Here is an 18,792-nt window from a genome sequence, read left to right on the forward strand (position 1 = left end):
AAGGACCCTATCCTATTGTATGGTTACCAGATTTTTTTCAGTGAATCCAGGGACACTTAAAAAAAAAAAAAGCTGAGTAGCAACAACACAGAGTTTTTTAAAAGCTGGGCGACTCCCGAGCCACCCCTGATCAGTCAAAACAAAGGGGGAAGGGGGCAGGAGATTGCACAAGACACATCATATGGGGACTTCCGGTGACAAAAAATGGCAGGTGCCACAGCAGCGAGCAACTCCTGAAGTCAACCAGAGCCAACTGTGCTACCAGGCTGGCTCTGGGCTGCTGAGGCTGCCACTGCAACATTTCCCAGGGACAGATTTGCAAATCTGGGGACAGAATTTGTCCAGGGATAGATTTGCAAATCTGGGGACTGTAACCCTATCCTACTGCCATTATTTAAGTAAGATCCAACTGTTCAGCCGGCTTGTGTGCACGTAATGGGGGTGGGAGTGCCACTGTGTCCTTTGCCACAGGCAGCAAAATGTCTTGGGTTGGCCCTGTAGTCTAATATCATTGTCAACATCATCATATTTTCCGAATTATATTAGTGCTTACATCAGAGATGGAGCCTGTGGGTTTCCAAATGTTGTTGTGCTCCATCTCACATTGTCCCATTTGACTCAGTAGGACTGGGCTGCTTCATGCCTAGAATAAATAGGTTGGGAGTTATAGGCACAATGAATAATAAGGATTATTTCTAGTCCATTAAAGAGTAAGAAGATAGCAACATCCCCAAATCCTTTTTACTTTCTGCAGGCCTCTTCTTGTGTTGTTCAACAGCTATGCGTTGGCAGTGGCTGGAAAGATGTAAATCACATTGGGGACATCAAAGTGACATAGTTTAAACTAGGAGCAAACTTATATTTCCTCTCACATGGCTGGGTGTGGTATGTAAGAGTATGATAGCCTCATGTTCTTATTTCCAAACAGGAATGGGAGGAAATAATGAGATCACCTTAAAAAATACAAGTAAGTCAAGCAAAAACGGGCAGAGAGGAAACTTGCCTTTGGTGTCATTCACAAAACACTCATGACTATGTAGGTGCAATGAAGTAAACATAGAAACTAACACCCCAGATCTATTCATCTTTTATCCATAGGGTGCCCATTCGTTTCAGTGGAACTTAGTTTTGGGTGGGGGTGGGGGAGGTTATGCCAGAGGAGAGCAGTTTTTAGACCTTTTGGATCACTCTTGATTTTTACTAGAATCTCAAAACCTACCAACTAGGACAGGGCGCAAAAGGCATACGTTAGAATTAAAGATTCAGGTAGGTAGCCGTGTTGGTCTGACGCAGTCAAAATAAATAAATAAAAATTAAAAAATTGTCCAGCCAAATTTGTTCTGGGTATAAGCTTTCATGTGCATGCACACGAAAGCTTAAAGGGTCTGGTGACTTCTGTTCTACAGATACAGTGCAGTTTGTTCTGGGTATAAGCTTTCGTGTGCATGCCCACTTCTACAAATACACTGAAACAGAAGTCCCCAGACCCTTAAGGTTCTGAAGAAGTGTGCATGCACACGAAAGCTTATATCCAGAACAAGCTTAGTTGGTCTCTAAGGTGCCACTGAACATTCATTCATTCATTCATTCATTCATTTCGTTAGAATTAAAGTACAGGTTGCCCCTGAGCCTAGGGATTTGTTTTCAGTACCAGAACTGATGTGAACTTACATCACGGCCCACCTGTCACATTTGGACCACTGGGTGAGAGGGAGATTCCAGACGCCCACCACTGACCTACAGTGAATCCTAAACTTGTTGATTCATCATCATCATCAACCTTTTATTCGACCGTCAGTCAGAAAAAAAGTACATTTGTCAATACACAGTTAAAACATCCAGGAAGATTTTAGAACTTAGCCAACACTAAAATGGGCTAAACATATCAATACAGTCAATTATAGTCTTGTGACGCTTAAAAGCTAAAAAAAGAAATTTGGCCACCAAGGAAGGTATAGTTCTAGTGACATTATTCAGCAAGTGTAAAACCTGGTTTTCTCCGGGTAGGAAGCTAAATTGACATAGGTGTGGGTCTATAAAATTTTGTCTAAGCTCTGCATAAGAAGGGCAAGTCAAGAGAATGTGTTCGGTGAACTCAACCACACCCATGGCACAATGACAGGTTCTCTGGGCGTATGGTACTCCCCTGTACCTTCCCCACAATATTGCAGAGTCAAGGACATTTAATCTAGCCGCTGTAAGAAGTCTGCGGTATTCAACATAGTGGATTTCTGCAAGGTAGGGGGCTGGTATGGTCCGATAAATCTGGTCCCCTAGGAACATCCCTGGTTTTACCAGGGCTATGTCCTCTTGTCTGGCAATGTCACTCAGTCTCCGGGAGATCACAGCTCTAGCTTGATTGTACGTCATAGACTCAAAGTAAAGGTGAGACAATCCGCAGGATTGAACCTCGTTAATGACCTCCCTTTCCCACGATGATTGGAAATCGTCCCTCAATATCAAGGGGGCAATACCCACTGGTTTAAAACAAAGCTTGAGCCATAGCCAGAGCTTCGTCTTCAAGGCCACATACCGTAGAGCTTGCCAGCCGACCTCTAATCTCATAACCGCACCCGCTACCGAGGGGGGAATCCTAAGGATGGCTCTAAGGAATCGTGTTTGGATAGAATCCAGTTTCAAAAAATCCCTACGGGAGCCTAAAGAGATGCCCACCAAAAGAAGGGGGAGGACTTTCATTTGAAAGAGTCTCAAAGCTATCTTCACTGATTGAGCCTGATTCTTAGCATATAGAGATCTAATCTGTATGGCTGCTTTAGATGCATTAGTTGTTATATAGTCTCTATGGGCCAGAAAAGACCTATTTGACCGTATTACTTGTCCCAGATATTTAAAGCAGTTAACCTGCTCTAGGGGGATCCCGTTCATCGACCATCGATGGAGTCTCGGTCGGGCAGAGAAGACCATGATCTTGGTCTTAGCATAGTTGGGTTGGAGCTCATGCTGATCACAGTATTCATGTAGAGCTTGCAACATTCTCCTCAGTCTAATAGGGGATCTGGCAAGAAGTGCGGCGTCATCCGCATACAGAAGAACATTCAGAGATCGGCCTGCTAATTTGGGGGTTGGAAAGCATCATTGGCCATGTGAGTCACCAGTGAGTTAATGTAGAAGCTAAACAATGCTGGGGCCAATAGACAACCCTGTCTTACCCCTCTAGTGGTGGTAACAGGGTTGGAGACTAGGCCTTTATTGTCTAGCCTGATTCTCAGAAAGGTGTTTGTATGGAGGCTGATAATCAGATGAAGGAGACGACGATCGATCTTTGTAGCAGCCAGTTTTGTCAATAGCTGCTTTCTAGAGATTCGATCAAATGCCTGCTTAAGGTCAATAAAAGCCACATGAAGAACCTTTGGGGCTTTGCCGGCATACTTTTCCGCCAGGTGATTCAAGGTTAATATTTGGTCTGTGGTAGATCTTCCAGGGCGAAAACCCGCCTGTTCATCAGCAATGATATTGTCGTCCTCCATCCATTTCGATAGTTTGTTTAGCAGGTACCCCGAATAAATCTTCCCAATGACATTTAGCAAGCTGATTGGCCTAAAGTTGCTCGGCTCTGTACGTGGGCCTTTCTTATGTATTAATACAATCAACGCAGAGCTCCAGCTTGAGGGAAATTTTGCTGTTTTGTTTATATGCGTGTAAAGTGCTGCTAAAAGTGGGATCCACCAATCTTTATTTGCTTTGATGGCATCAATGGATATAAGGTCATCACTGGGGGCCTTGCCTGCTTTAAATCGATCTATGAGAGTTTCAACTTCAGGGCATGTAACTGGGTCCCAATCGGGCAGTGCTTCCGGCTCCACCGTATCTCCGCAGGCATCATGGGCTGCATACAGATCGGCGAGGTATCTTTCCCAAGTATCCGCTGAGATATGGGGTTCTATTCTTGCAAGCGGCCTACCCAGGTATCTGGAAATTAACTGCCAAAAAGAGGCTGGATTTCTATTCTCTGCAGCTATCAAAAGGTTGTTCCAATTGTTTCTTTCTGCCTCAAGCTTCTTTTCCTTTAGTAGGACTTTGTAACTTCTCCTGCGGGTGACAAGGTGGTTATTTGGCATGGGGTCATTTGATGCTCTGTATGCCAACCATTCATTATACAGATGATTCTTGAAGTTTTTGCATTCCTCATCGAACCATTTTTTGTGGAAAAACTGTTTACCATGCTTTGTGGGGGACCGAGCTAATGTTGGTTTTAGAAGTTCTACTAAATCGTCATATATTGGTAGAGGCTCATCCGCGTGCATAAGGGAAGCCCTTTTTATTTGGAGCTGATCAGATCAGAGAAGTTCGTTCAACTGCTGGGCCGAGTTGGAGGTCCATCTAAGAGCTGTAGGTCTTATCTCCAGATGATCATTTGATAGGTGCACAAAGGAGTGCCTATCAAGTTCGTCAGCCAGAGTCAAGGAAATTTCTAGAGGGAAGTGATCACTCTCCAATCTTGTAGCCACCTTAAAGCTGGATATTTTTGGGTTAAGGTCGGGAGATATCCATACAAAATCAATAGTGGATGCACGTGAACCTGACCAATAGGTGAATTTGGCAGGGTAGTCCGAGCTGACTGCCCCATTTAGCAGAAGGAAATTGAGGGCCAGCAAGGTTTGCCTGCATTTGAAACCTGCGTAAGTGGCTATGTTATCTTTGAATTTCCTTGGTAAAAGATCTGTAGTCATATGAGGTGAAGAAGGGTACTTGTTAAATTTAGAGAATAAGATTTGGTCAGTATGTGACAGGCGTCCATTAAAATTGTTGATTCAAAAATAGGGCTAGCCCTACTGTTGGGCAGAGTGCTTTGGCTACATCAGCCAGCTAATGTCAAATGTCATAACAAGGCAGCCCATGGTTACTAATTATTGCTGTATTTGTATTGTCTGGGAGGAGGAGGTGCACTTGGAAGGTTTTCTGTTACAGATGCCATCATAAGTTGGCGAGACTTAGATAATGGGCATTTTGACTTGGGGTGTGGGGAGGGGATACCATCTACTAAGATAGCAAAATGCTTTCGATCTGCCTTGATTAGAAGCAAGTCCTGCCTTGTTCACTGTACTGAACTAAAAACTCTCAAATGTTTTAGATTTTTTTTCTCAGGGAAGTAACAAGTTGGAAGCCAGCCTCGATTAATACCAACAATTATTGGTATATATTAAAATGATCATAAATATTTGAGCTTAACCTGAGCCAGCAACCTACATTGAAATTGGTCAATATATCATATCAATTTTGATCCTTGAATAATGTACGGCTTTAAAATGGAATAGCTGCTAGCTGCTCTAAATATTTCTTCTGTTTCAGTTAGGCTGCAATCCCCCTAAACACACAATGGTGCAATCCACAAATAAATCCTAATGAATTCAGTGGGGCTTACTCCCAGGTAAGTAAGGTTAGAACTGCAACATTAAATAGGAAGTGAATACCATCAAATACAGCTAGAAGTAAAGATACGTATTCCCACTCAGGACTGCAGTCTTAAACCCGCTTTTATTCAAAAGACTTTATATGTGTTTAAAGACATATAAACACCTGTTTAAAAACACAGGATTAATCCTAGAGGTAAAAAGCAATTAACATTCTAATGAATGTTTTAATATTCTTTCCCTCAGGTTACTTTTCCCCCACACCCTTAGGAGCTCTTGCTCTCATTGTTTGGGCTTGCTTCTAGCATATTCACTTACCTTATTGAACTCCATGAGGTTTACCTCTGAGTTGACAAATATAGGAATGTCCTGGAAATATGAGTCTGCACAGTAGTCATCCTTAAACACAGTAGTTTATATGGATGATCATATATTGACTGTAAAAGACAGGTCACTATGGCAGTGGGTAAAATACATGTAATACACATACAGGAAAGGAAAGCTAGTAGCACCTAGTTTTAGGTGTACATTCAGTCTGGTTTTTAAAACTTGAGCATCTCATTTCTTTTCTTTTTTAAAATCACTGCCACCACCAACCACTACCTACTACCCATTGTAAGTTATTCATATAGCACTTTTGACCAGCAAAATGGTATGTCACATGATAAACCACAATATTCTTACCATTTTACAGACAGAGAACCAAGGCCACTGGGAGTGCCAAGTATATGGCTTCTTTACTTAAGTGTTTCATAGAAAGGTGAATATTACATATGCTGTGGCATTTTTCATGGCTTGTTCATGGCTTCTAGGATCACCCAGTCTGAGAGAGCTCTTGCCCTTTAAAAGTTTCACTGTATTTGTGTGAAGATGAAGGAAATAAAGAGCACCCTGGTGATCAAAGGCGCCACAGAGATTATAGGCAGTGCTAGAAAATGCTTAGTATGCAATATAATTTTAATTAAATGAAAATAGGATATTTATGATTTAATCAGTTGAGACATGGTTTCTATTTACATTATATAGCATATACATATGCTAATAAGGTAGCAGTCGCACAATTAATGTCACCTGCTGTTTGGCTCTAATTAAATAGCCAATAAGGGACTTGTTTTAACAGGCATGAAAATCTCTGCAGAGTTTCCAGGATGCTGCTTCTCCTGGGATCTAGCAGGGCTCATTCCCGTCATGTTCACAATTTCAATTACAGCATTGTTGAAGTCCTGCATTGCTTTTTAAATTAGTAACCTTTTGCTCAAGCTCTACTATTCTGCTGCCTTAATAACGTTTCCTGTTGGATGTTTTACTGCTATCTCAAACAATATTATGACGAGTTTCAGAGAAAAGAATTCTTTATTTATCAACTGTGGCCTCTCTTCCCCACCCCCACCCCAGCACTTTCACTTCATTGAAGATATCCTGTGCAACATTCAAAGTTACAGGAGGCTTCTCAAGTTTTAGACTGCAGAATGAAATCATCCCATTTTGCCATTAATGAAAGCTCTGTTACAGGAAGCATCACTGTGATATTTAGAGTTCCTTTCCTTGTGCCTTTCATATTCAAATGCTTAACAATGCTTTGCTTAGTTACAGTGCATCACTTACACAGTCTTTATTTGCTTTAGAAACTTATCCATCTCAAGTAAATCCCTTTCACTCAAAAGCAAGTCTATTTCTGATTAATGATCTCACCAACAAAACAAAACAAACAGTACCAACTACTGATGGTAAGACAAAAGCAGTGTTGGACAAAGGTAGCCCAAGAGCATATAAATTCTCACCTAACCCCGTTTCATTGGAATTTTCACTGATATGGTCTACCAGGTTTGCTTCACATTGAGTACAATGAGCTGTAAATCCAGTTCAACTGGTCATTTAATGGCATTTGTACCCACAGCAGCAGCTTTTGATAAATAATAGAATGTTTGCTGTTGACAATTCACCTTATACAAACATTTAAATTTGTCTACAGCTTGAGTTACTGGAAAGGAAAGGCTTTAGGTTAGCTCAGTGGCACAAAATCTGCTTTGCATGCAGTTCTCTGGTTGAAGCTGTCTACTTGAAGGGCTGCCCAGTCCATTTCCAGTTAAAAGATAAACAAGGGAGCGCAAAGGCATTAAAACTGCCCACCAGCAGTTAGTACCTGATCATATGGTCATAGCCTTCCCCTTTATGGTGAGATGCATTACATTTAAATTCTGGTAATTATTTCTAAATATGCATCTATACCTATAAATTAGGAAATGCAACTTTTGCCCTCTTTTGGGGAAGGATGCATTTACTCTCCCCACCCCATGCGTAAGTGGGCATCCTAGGAGAGGGTTAATGGAGACTGAAGTCCTGTTGCAGACTGCCTCAAGTATCCTGGCAAAGGTGTCAAGTATCTCTTTTGTTAGGGAAATTGCAGGCAAATGGCCCACAATATTCCTCTGCAGTAAGGGAAAGCCTTCTCATTGTCTTTTCACCTACAAATCCTGTCTTAAGGCCACATTTGTGTATGAATAGGGTGAGCCTGTGACCTGCATTCAGGAACTAAAGTACTGTTGTTTAGTCCTTTAATCCTGTCTGACTCTTCATGACCCCATGGACCAGAGCACGCCAGGCACTCCTGTGTTCCACTGCCACCCGCAGTTTGGTCAAACTCATGTTCGCAGCTTCGAGAACACTATCCAACCATCTCGTCCTCTGTCGTCCCCTTCTCGTTGTGCCCTCCATCTTTCCCAACATCAGGGTCTTTTCCAGGAAGTCTTCTCTTCTCATGAGGTGGCCAAAGTATTGGAGCCTCAGCTTCACGATCTGTCGTTCCAGTGAGCACTCAGGGCTGATTTCCTTAAGAATGGATAGCTTTGATCTTCTTGCAGTCCATGGGACTCTCAAAAGTCTCCTCCAACACCATAATTCAAAAGCATCCATTCTTCAACGATCAGCCTTCTTTATGGTCCAGCTCTCACTTCCATACATCACTACTGGGAAGACCATAGCTTTAACTATATGGACCTTTGTCGGCATAGTGATGTCTCTGCTTTTTAAGATACTGTCTAGGTTTGCCATTGCTTTTCTCCCAAGAAGCAGGCATCTTTTAATTTCGTGACTGCTGTCACCATCTGCAGTGATCATGGAGCCTCACTTTCTGCCATCAAGGTTGTGTCATCTGCATATCTGAGGTTGTTGATATTTCGTCCAGCAATCTTAATTCCAGCTTGGAGCATTAACCATCACAAAAGAATAGCCAGGCTGCCCAGGTAATGCAATCAGTGACCATTATCAGGTATTCTGGGACAGGATTTTTGCTGTAGATGTATGATGATTTTGGGGTGTTCTTTGGCTAAGGGGGTTGGACAATGTCAAAAGTCTTTAAAAGTTCCTGCACTATTTTGTTTAAGGTCTCTCCCTCCTTGGAAGGAGGGGAGGGAACTCTGATGCAACAGAAAAAATGAATACCTGCCTTGCTTTCCACTGGATCCAGTCTCCATCCATTTTTTCTCTGACCGATCATGGACTTTGGGGACTCAGAGCCCCATGGGGAGCTGGGCAGCAAAAGCCAAACCCCAATTTTTACATCAAGACACAGAGAGGACAGAGTTTGTAAGTTACAGAACTAGCATAGCTGTCAACTTTTCCCTTTTCTTGCGAGGAATCCTATTCGGAACAAGGGAATTTCCCTTAAAAAAGGGGAAACGTTGACAGCTATGAGAATTGGGGTTGGAGCAGCTGCTTCTCTGGAGATCTGATATAGAAGCACTGGCCTCTGCTTATCTCTTGAAGTGTTCAAAGCTGTAAACCTGCACCTATGTTCAGCTTGTATATTTGTAAATAAACGCAAATATAATAAAAGACTGTGTGCATCCAGTTACCTCCTTTCAGTGGGACCCACCCCAGGCAAGTTATGCATTACTTGAACAAAGTTGAGTTGGTATAACATCGTTTTCTAGGGACAAGTTCACTGATAGTAGGGATGTTACAGTGGCAGGGGAAACAACATGACCCGCTTTCCCCCTCAAAAAATCATCAAGTTTGAGAGATTGATGTAATCAAGTGAGTGTGCCAACTGTGAATTAGGAGAACTAGATTATTATTACAGCTCACCCCATGGCATCATACTGTTGCTCATGATTAAAAACATACACACCTTTAAATGGGGATAATAATGACCTGCAACTCTAACCTGTCCATGTTTACTTAGAAGTAAGTCCCATTGTGTTCAAAGGGCTTTACTCCCAAGTAAGCATGCACTCCGTGCACTGCTCTGGTTCACCAGAAGCAGCTAAGTCATGCTGGCCACATGACCCGGAAGCTGTACGCCAGCTCCCTCAGCCAGTAAAGCGAGATGAGCGCTGCAACCCTTTACCTTTACCTTTAAGCATGCATAGCACTGTAGCCTATGCTATGCTATTGTGGATTTGGGGACTCTTAGATAAGATAGCCTCAGCTGACCCTGTTAACAGGGAAGAAACAAGCTCTGCAAACCCAAAATGTGCTCATGTAATCTATAAGGGTTTTTTTTGGTTGCTTAATTAAAACAAATAATGATTGTACTTTGGGTGCAGCGGGTCCTTGGGTATCCAACAAATGCCTCAGCTTGCCATTCCCTGAAGGCAACTCTGTATATTGCTTCTCCTACAGTTGCTGGAACAAACCACTATGAAAATCATCAGGCAATAATATCAACACAAAATTTGTATACGCCCCCATATTCAGAAAGGTCCAGAAAAGTCTAGGCTGCTCCTATACCACATCTGCATCTTCCTCCAGTTTAGATCCCCCAATTCAGACGCCAGTTTCAGAGGAGCAATATTCTGGGGACCACAAGAGAAAAAGAGAGGGTTAACACACACATCCCCACTGCAACCCTGACAATTATCAGCTCCCTCCCCAGAGGCTGCTATTTGAATTTTTGGCTCCACCCACTTTTGCCTCTGCTCCCACCCTCTGCAGATAAGTGGTCCCTTGAAGGTTGCCCAAAAGGTTTGGAAAATGTTCCTTTCCCCAAATAAAGATAAATGAAAGGAGAGAGTATTGAGAGTACACACCACAATGGCTATCACCACTAGAGGCCTTTTCAGTTAAAGAACTAAATATGACAGGAAATTGGGGAACATATAGTCAATTATTAAGGGAGGACCAGGGACAACCAAAGTTGAAAACCATTTGTGGAAATAAAGTATTATATCACAGACTGGCTCCAATATCATCAATTAAGCAACATCTTTTACTCAGATAAAAAACGAGGATTTGGAAAAGAAGATTTGTTATTACAAAAAAGTTTTATTAGGAAGTAATAAAAATTATTACCAAAAGTTTATGATTTATTATTGGAATGGAGTTTAAAGGATGAACAAGTAAAAGAAGTACAGATTAAATGGGCACAGGACACTGGGTATGTAGTACAACTGGAGCAGTGGGAAAGGCTGTTATTCTTTCACATGTCTGAAACCCACAGAAAAGTCCTGAAACCATTTTCTCTCTCCCAAAATGACGTCAAATATTTCTCTGCAAGGTGGAAGGAAATGGGAAATCTCTCCATTGTCTCTTTCACAAATCCTGTCTTAAGGGCACATTTAAGATATGAATTGGGTGACCTGTGACCTGGATTCAGGAATTTAGTAACAAAAGAGTGGTCAGGATGCCCAGGTAATCCAATCAAGCAACCTAGCAGACAAGAGAAAAAAACAATGCACTCAGATTTCTGTTGTAGCCCGCCCCTTCTGTGATGTATGTATGATGTTTCTGGGGGTGGTCTGGAGTTTGAGGGTGGGCAATTTAAAAAGTCTATATAAGGGTGGGCACACCTTTGTTCTGGGTTCCTCTTTCCTCCTACGTGGGTGGGGGAGCACCCTGTTGCAACTGTTTAATAAAGATCATGTTTACTAGCTGCTTTGCTTCTCAATATTCCCTGGTTGGTCTCTGTTATTTTCTCCTACCAATAGAGAACCTACAAAAGGACTCTATATGGGCTCTTGGGTACCCCATAAGGGAAAAGGAGCAGTTTTTTCTCATAACAGTAGCCTATGTGAAATATTTGTGTTTACCTGTTTGTATATTTAAAAAAAAGAGGGGGGAAAGAGAGTGAACAAAAGTGCAACCCAATAGATCCTTGGATGGGAATAAGTACCATTGAACTCAGTTGTGGTTGTGTTTCCTCCTTAGTAGATGTGTTTGGATTTGCACTGCAACTGAAACAATTCAAAAGAAAATGTTGGTCTAGTGTGGTCTCTTTGTTTTTCTCCCATTACCTCTGCTTGTTTATTCAGTCCTGTAGTTGGGTAATATTAGACTCTGGACTTCATGTCCTTAGGGGTGTTTGTCCTCTTTAGGTGGAAAAATCTATTACGTCGCTCACTCCAAAATGTGGTAAGCCAGCCCTGGTGCTTTGGGGGCCCTCCTGGTCATACAGCTAAGTGGAACCCTGGATGTCTGCCCCCAAGTCCTGCCCTGAAGACACAGCACTGCATTTTATTGATTGTGCTTTAGGCTTGTTCATTTTTTACTTTTTAAAAAAATGCAATATCTTGTTCCTGTCATAACTAATACTTTCTCAGATAAATAACAACTTCCTTCAGTCACTCCTAGTCCCCAGTCACCAACATAGAGGGGTTTTGTTTTCCAAGATCACTTACATTTCATTATCATGATAGTAATCTTATACAATCCACCTTAAGGCAATAGTACAACTTCTTCTATAGGGGTAAAAGCTCTCATTGATGTCTGGCCCTGCCTAGAAAAAAAAAACTATTCTTAAAAAAAGGGGGGGGAATCATTTGCAAATCAATGCTTCAGGTGGGGCAGAGCACCCACTGGGACCATCTGGCTATGAGCTTGATTTTCGCCCATGCAACTTCCAGGACTGCTGCTTCCTATTTTGCCAACATATATTGTTGACAATTATTTTCCTGTTTGACTACTAAGGTCATCTTGGCTTACGTGTTTGGTTGTCTATTACCCACAATCATTCTTTTCTCTCCAGGCTCATTATGTCAACAGCAACTTTGTATGGCTCAGTTACAGTATCCTAGGAGATGTACAGTATATGCTTTACCCAGTACTTGCCTACAGTTCCTTTTCTTCCCCCACACCCAGTAGATAGGTCGGAATCCTGGAGTCAGCCAAAAGGTTGGAGAGCACCCAAGAGGAAAGTGCATGTGCAGAGTATTTGTTGATCTAGGCCAGGAAAAATAGACCAAAGCAATGCTTGCACTAGGAAATGTCAAGCGACAAGCATAGCTGCATGCAGAGAGCAAAGAACTAGGCACACATCAATTTCAGCGCTCCGTCTCGCTGTTCTGGCTTCTGGGGCAGCCCGTGAAGCCTCTGCAGGGCAGCGGGATGAAGGCACCCTGCTGCCTTGCGGAGGCTTTGCGCAGCAAAGCCTGAAGCTAGAACAGCGAGATGGAGCGCTGCGCAGCACTCCCTCTCCCTGTTCTGGCTTCTGGCTTAGCAGCGCAGCCTGCATTCACTCCATAAGACGCACACATTTTCCCTTACTTTTTAGGAGGAAAAAGTGCATCTTATAGAGCGAAAAATATGGTAAATAGCTTTTTCTCTACCAGTCTAGCTGAGTCCTCTGTCCTTTAATTTCAATCTGCATACTGGACTTCTCCACTGATTTCAATTTTAGAGTAGGGGACCAGTGGCCTGCCAGTTGTTGTCAAACTACAACTCCCATCATCCCTGATCATTAGTGTCAAAACTATTTACAAAAACAATATAAACTTGTACAGTGCAATATAAAATTGTATGTATAAAACCAATTTAAAAACAAAACAGAAAACCCAGTCACACACACACATATATCAGCATCATTTTTGTGGATGAGGAGAAAATATGTGAAACATGCCTTTCCCCTATACTGCCTACAGATGAATCTAAATCTTTCAGTTTAACAGTGCCTCACAGCAGGCATATGTTCCACAAATAGTGTTTTCCTGAACTTAGCACAGATTCATCGGTACACTTCTGTAACATCTGCAGTGCTAAATACAGAGGTCCAGGCAGTGCTATCTTGGAGATGAAAAAATAATAATCTTTGGCATGTTGAGAGTTTATATTCTTATATGTGTGACTGCTTTAATGTGGCTCAGTGAAGCAGTGCTTCATTGTCATTATGCTACACACTGTGTGCATATGTGTATGTAACTTTGGCTGTGGGTGTAGTTAGAAGAAAAAGAAGTTTTTTGGGGGGGACACAATGAATGGTTGATGTTCCTTTACGGCTCAGGCATACTGCCCAACACGTTAGGCACTAATATCTACCAGGTATGCCCAAAATATGAGTGTCATTTTGGAGAAAGTGACACACCCTTCCAGTTGGTTGAACATGAGACTCTTAATCTCAGGGACTAGATGACCCTCGTGGTCCATCCCATCTACAATTTTATGATTCTACAATTCTATGATTCTCTCCTCCCCAACAAATATCTTAGGATAGGCCTTGAAATCTGTAAGCCACTGGGACAGAAGAAGCGGGTTTCAGAATGACACAGAAAAACTGCAGTGCAACAGGCTGGAAGAGAATCAAAGAGAGCTTTGAACTAAAAGGCTGAAGGTATGGGGTATGAGAAGAGATGCCTCTCTCTAGAGATCTGGTGTGGAATTTGCTGCTTGTGAATGTGCCTAGCCGTCCGTCTCTACCTATGCTTAAACCCAAATATCACAAAGAACACCACAAGTCTCTAGTGATTTAGAGGAAGCCAAGCCCAGGTGAGCACTGCCTCCCCAACTTCACACCACTTGAGGAAGCAGGGAGGATGTAACCGCATCTAAGCCTGCAACAATGTCACAATTGCTTTGTTTGTATTTCAAGGCATACCTTTCAAGCTAGAGCTGCTAGAAACTGGTAACACACTCTTACTCGTGTTGTTTACAGTGCCAACAGAGCTAACAAGATGGCATTCCCTTCACTCGAGGCCCTGCAGAGATAAATCAAAGGATTCATGTGAGAAAAAAGAGGCAGTTATGCTAAAAAACAATTGAGCAAGACCAGAGCTGAAAGGGAAGTAGAGTGGCAGGGAATGCTGCATACCCAGGCGTCTTACGGAGAACCTGATTCACGAGGTTGCCATGGATCACCACAAGGGATTCACGTTTCATGCCTGTATGAGCCACGGGCAAGCTGTGGCACTTCCTGTCTTAATTTATGGCCTGCTAGAGGTTTGCTCTCAACCCAGTTGCCCAGTATATGGTTTCAAAGCTGCACAGCATGGACAGACTTGCTGGCGGGTGACTCTTCTGGAGAGGTCAAGCCATTCACTCTCCTTCTCTGGCTACCTTGAGGTTTTTTCACATAATGTGTGGAAAGGAGAGTACAATGGCACAACACTGTCTCCACCCTGCTGAACTACAAAAACCTGACATTTGGGGTCCCTTCCAAACTGGGGCCAAGGTTTAGCAATTATTTTGCTGCATTTTGGAGTGCTCCCCACAAAACTGAGTAATTTATACATCATCAAACCAGGGTTTGTTTAGGATTGCTGCCTGCAAACCTTTAAATTCCACACTGAACTGAGTGAGGAGATGAGTTTTCTTGCCTGTATTTCTCCCTCATCTGCAGTGTGGCACACCTGGTGCCCTGCTCACTATAGCAGAGGGAGGAGGGACAGAGCAGGCAAGAGAAACTGCAGCTGCCTCATCTCTGGATTTGAAAGTCATCCTGCACAATTTGTGACCCACTGAGTTGAATGCATCATACCAACCATCTATGGCTGTCCATATAGAAGGGTGTGATGCTACGTAATGTTGTTGTCTGCCTGGGACTGCCAAACCTGGGGGCAGAGAAGTTATCAAGTACCAGGCAGGTCACAGTCTTAGGATTCAGTTTTAAAGATGCATTACATGTTCCTTAAATCAACATGAACCCATGCTACTGAAATGTGCTCCACTCTAATAGTCTATTCACTCCAGAAAGCTGAGGCTACTTCTACACTGTGATACTGCTTTAACAGAGCTACAATTTGAGGAGTGGTTTAACAATTAGGGGATTCTCACAACTCCCACCACCCTCAACAGACTACAGTTTCCGAGATTATTTGGGGGAAAGCCCGTCTGTTAAAGTGGTATCATAATGTACTTTTAAATGCACAGCTTTGAATGTGAGGAGGGAAGACCCCTCCCCAACCCATGAAATTAATGACTGACAGAATCTAGATAATATTGGGATCTTGAAGAGAAAATACAAGTTGCAGAGGAATTCCTCCATTAGCCTATGCTAACCAGATGGCTAGCTAAGCGCAGAGCCATTATGAAACAATGGAGTACCATTAAGGGCCACTGGCAATGCAAAAGAACTGTCCTCTCCACACACACACACCCCAGTGGACAGAGACAGAAGAATTGACAGGTTGGCCAAGGCGATGGTGGGAGTGTGGTGTCTGAGGGACTTTCCCCCCTTTTAAAAATCTAAGGGTGTGCTGGGAGGAAGAAGGAGAGCAAAGGCCAGACCTCCATGAGTTGCTGGGTGGGACAGAACTCCATGTGGCTGGAGGAGGCTGCAGGTTAAAAAAAAGGTAAAGGAGCCCTGGACGATTAAGTTCAGTCAAAGGCGGCTATGGGGCATGATGCTCATCTTGCTTTCAGGCCAAGAGCCCACATTTGTCCATAGTCAGCTTTCTGGGTCATGTGGCCAGCATGACTAAACCGCTTCTGGCACAATGGAACACCGTGACAGAAACCAGAGCGCACAGAAATGCTGTTTACCTTCTCGCTGCAATGGTACTTATTTATCTACTTGCACTGACATGCTTTCAAACTGCTAGGTTGGCAGGAGCTGGGACAGAGCAACGGGAGCTCACCCCGTTGCGGGGATTTGAACCGCTGACTTTCCAATTGGCAAGCCCAAGAGGCTCAGTGGTTTAGACCAGGAGCCATGACTGACTGCTACTTTGGCCCCAAGCTTGCTGAAGAAGAAGAAGAAGAAGAAGAAGAAGAAGAAGAAGAAGAAGAAGAAGAGGAAGAAGAAGAAGAAGAAGAAGAAGAAGAAGAAGAAGAAGAAGAAGAAGAAGAAGAAGAAGAAGAAGAAGAGTTTGCTGAAGAAGAAGAAGGGGAAGAAATGGAGGCAGTGAGAGATTTTACTTTCTTGGGTTCCCTAATCATTGCAGATGGTGACAGCAGTCACGAAATTAAAAGACGCCTACTCCTTGGGAGAAAAGCAATGACAAACCTAGACAGCATCTTAAAAGGCAGAGACATCACCTTGCTGACCAAGGTCCATATAGTTAAAGCTACGGTTTTCCCAGTAGTGATGTATGGAAGTGAGAGCTGGACTATAAAGATGGCTGATCGCCGAAGAATTGATGCTTTTGAATTATGGTGCTGGAGGAGACTCTTGAGAGTCCCATGCATGAAGATCAAAGCTATCCATTCTGAAGGAAATCAGCCCTGAGTGCTCACTGGAAGGACAGATTGTGAAGCTGAGGCTCCAATACTTTGGCCACCTCATGAGAAGAGAAGACTCCCTGGAAAAGACCCTGATGTTGGGAAAGATTGAGGGCACAAGGAGAAGGGGACGACAGAGGATGACATGGTTGGACAGTGTTGTCGAAGCTAAGAACATGCGTTTGACCAAGCTGCAGGAAGCAGTGGAAGACAGGAGTGCCTGGCGTGCTCTGGTCCATGGGGTCACGAAGAGTCCAACATGACTAAATGGCTAAACAACAACAAAAAACCCCCATATTTCTTAAACCTCTGCTGTGCCTCAATACTGCCAATGGAAACACAACCACTTGCCTGAAACCCCTGGAATCTTGCACCACTCATGGGGCAGCTTGTAACTGCACAGTGCGGATGTGGCCTAAAAGACTCCCTATTTCTCTGCCAAAACTTTACACAGCTATAAAAGGCTGGCTGCGGTGTGTGTGTGGAAGAGCTGGGAAGGGGAGAATTGGCAGGCACAGAACGAATTAAGCACTTCTCACTTCCTTGTACCACCTTTCCCCAACTCACCTGCCTGCTATTTTGGCAGAGAACCAAGGGCAAAGATCACACGTTGTTCCACCTTTAGAAATGCGTTGCACAGGGGAATAGAAAATTTGTGCCACACACAGATCTTCTGAACTCAGACTTCATTCTATTCTGATTTATATCTGATTTAAAGGGATTTAGTTTCACAGTGGCATGTAAACAAGGAAGCTTTCTTGGTTATTCAAGGAATGGTGAAAACCATATTTGATTAAAGATTACAGACACTAGGTTTTTGATCTTATGTGAAAATGGAAGGTTGACCTTCTTGATTGAACTTGAAAGGAGAAAGGAAGCCAAACTCTGAGCAATATTATTTCCTTTTGGTCATACGACTGCTAACCCGCTGCATATTTTAACTTTTAATATTCTGCAGTGACTACTCACCTAACAAGTAAACCTTAACAGTAAGCGACAGGTCACATGCTTATGTTAAGCAACATGTTAACCTTTAAGGAAGAAGTAAGATTGCACAGTCATTGTGTGATAAAATAAACACAGTATTACATCCATATTGGCCACACTGGCTGGAGCTGATGGGGTCCAAAACATCCCAGGACAGCAAACTCTGGAGTAATTAGGAAAACAGACTCCTTCCTTCCTTGTCTTTTCCCCCAGACTAAAAATGTTGTTCCAAATGTTGTTGCGGATCCACTCACAGCGCCTTTCATCTTAGTGGGCAAAGGCAAAGGCACAATAGGTGTAAACAAACTAGACAAGACGTTATAGGATTTAAAATTGGGAGGCTTTGGCTCAGGCACTGCATGTATACCCATGATCAGGGGCATACGAAGGAGGGGACAGGGGGTGGTCTGCCCTGGGGGCCACCCTGGGGGGGGGTGACAAGATAGTCTGCTGCCTCCCCCCCCCCAGCGGCCGAGGGTATGGAATGCCATTCAAGCGCCATCCGTACGGGTGCCACACATGCACAGTCCATATGGGTGCTGCTGGGCAGTGCGCCCCGCCCCTCAGTGTCCCGCCCCAGGTGCCGGAGAGGTTTTCTCTGCCGCTGCCCATGATCAGCCAAGGGCTGAAGCTTAAGCAAGGTCATACCTGGGACTGAAGCCTCCTCCAGACAAGGATCTACTGAGATGGCTGCTATTAGAAGCTCTACAGCCTCTCTGCCCCAAGTTTGGCTTCTGGACAGAGACTTCCACTGAGACCCTTCCAATGAGATCCCTTCTGCTTGATGCTGGGGGGTGGGTGATGCACTACTTCACCCCAGCCTGATATTGAACTAAGGATTCTACCTAATGCCTTATCCACCAAAAGTTGTGACTTTCGCTATAAGGAAGGCAAAACCTCTAAATGTGTCTCCAGGCATATTCCTTCCAGGATCCAAATACGGCAGCTATTGTTAAACTATAGCACAATTTACACTGGGCTCAAGGAAGCAAACAAGGTTAGCAATCAAGTTAAATAACAGCATAGAGGAAAGGTGGGTGGGCTGCTCTTCAGCAGACTGTGGTAC

Source organism: Podarcis raffonei, chromosome 4 (genome assembly GCF_027172205.1).
Source record: "Podarcis raffonei isolate rPodRaf1 chromosome 4, rPodRaf1.pri, whole genome shotgun sequence".
Lineage (NCBI taxonomy): Eukaryota > Metazoa > Chordata > Lepidosauria > Squamata > Lacertidae > Podarcis > Podarcis raffonei.